Source organism: Triticum dicoccoides, unplaced genomic scaffold (assembly GCF_002162155.2).
Source record: "Triticum dicoccoides isolate Atlit2015 ecotype Zavitan unplaced genomic scaffold, WEW_v2.0 scaffold49818, whole genome shotgun sequence".
Taxonomy (NCBI): Eukaryota; Viridiplantae; Streptophyta; class Magnoliopsida; order Poales; family Poaceae; genus Triticum; species Triticum dicoccoides.
In genome coordinates this window covers 1-1,926 of record NW_021277120.1, presented here as the reverse complement: position 1 = coordinate 1,926, position 1,926 = coordinate 1, and the positions used below count along the sequence as shown (strand labels likewise).

At 43.8% G+C, this 1,926-nt stretch overlaps 1 pseudogene; it reads right to left on the bottom strand.

Moving 5' to 3' along the window:
• Positions 1–672: 672 nt before the first annotated feature.
• LOC119346758 lies at positions 673–1,916 on the bottom strand (annotated as a pseudogene).
• Positions 1,917–1,926: the final 10 nt, after the last annotated feature.

The following is a 1,926-nucleotide window of genomic DNA, read 5'->3' as shown; positions in this document are numbered from 1 at the left end:
GGACTTCAAACAACTAACTAAACAACAGTACCAAGAATTCATTAGCAAATACGATCTCATAATACACCAGGGACATGGTACATTTTAGCAAACAACCAACAAAGCTTTTTAGGGTATACGTATACTGCAGGAAAGGAGGGGGGACAGCTGAATCGTTGGAGGAGAAAAGTAGAAATTGAACTAGCCAATTCCAAACGTGGCAGAAGCGTGGCAGTAACCTAGTAACAAAAATAGAATTTACTAGGACGAACACTTTGATTTATTTGTAGCTACTTTATCCTTGAAGAATTCAGGCTGTTTATTTTGAAAAACAAAGCTCATTTGTATACTTTGACATGACACAATTATTATTTTCTTCTTCCTCTTCTATCACGAATTCACCTACCTCCATTGTTGACATGGTTAGATTTTAGGGTGACAAGTTGACAGCTATGCCCTTCTTTCGCATTGACATGACCGTCAACTCGACAAGTGGACCTAGCTAGAATTTGCTAGTGAGATTGACAAGTTTCATTTGCCATCCGTGTTGGACACAATAAAACTTGGACAAGTGTATTGGAACTAGAATTTTATTGAAAAAATGTCACACGTCTTGTATCCTACTGCATAAAGTTTTGCATGGATATAAATAGGGAACATCGCACATTATGGGGTAACAAAGCTACAAACATTAATATATGCCTCTGTATCCGGATTGATTAATTTAAAAATATCTTATTATTTATGTAAATAGCATATGCATTATTAATCTTAGATTCTTTTTATAGGTAGGAGCATGAGTTAATTGGTGGATTTACAAATGTTAAAGGGAATTATGAAAATGCATAACATTCATTTATGCGTATAATACTTTTTCCTATTGACAAAGTGTTTTTGAATGGTTAACAATATTAATTATTTTCATCATAATGTTTGAATAAGAAATGCCTAGCCTGCTCAAGTGCATGGTTTAAGGAATAGCTAACTTAACCACAACTATTACGGCATTAACAGATACATAATCATGTGTTCCAGTTTTCTTTACGCCAACAACTGCCAATCAGCCGAACTAGTGAAGCCTCTATCTCGCCTCCGCCTACGATGTAGCGACTTTGTTGCCTGCTCCGACTCATTCCTGGCAAGTCCTCGCTGGAGACGCTCCGTCTCGGTTCGACACTCTGCGTACGGTGGAAATCGACTAATGCTGAAAAAACATTCATATGGCTCCTTATTAGCAAACACGGTACAACCAAGAGACTTTGGCCAGCTAATTAACTCTAGTTTTGATCTCTGTTCCTAGAAGCTCTAGGTGAGCACACAATGGCCGCTTCATGACAGTGAAGAACTCAACATGCAGCTGGAGATCGACGGCAAGCTCACCTTCTCCCTCCCTCCACCGGAACTCCCTCACGAGGTTGGCGGTGAAGTAGCTTAAGTGCAGCATCGCGACACCCCTGCCAGGGCATATCCTCCGACCACCACCGAAAGGCATCATTTTGATCGTGTTGTCGGTTCCTTCTGATGCACCTTTGGAGGCCAGGAACCGTTGTGGCTTGAACTCGTCAGGGTTGTCCCACGCTGTGCTGTCTCGTGCTATAGCCGCCAGTGGGAAGTACACTTTGGTGCCCACCGGAATACGCTGGCCATTGTGAACCACATGGTCCTCTTCCATCACCTGCCTGAATGCAAAAGACGTCGGCGGATGCAGCCGGAGTGTCTTCATGACCACAGCGTGTAGGTACTCCAGCTCCCCAAGAACATTCTCGCTCACTTCGTCGGCGTCTGCATTCACGACGGCATCGATCTCCCTCCGGACGGCCTCCTGTATGTCAGGGCGCTTCACTAAGTTGGCCATGATCCACTGCAGCGCTGAGGCTGTCGGTTCCAGCACCAACAAACTCGGAGCACATGCCCACGAGTTCACCGTCGGACAGCCTTCTTCGATGC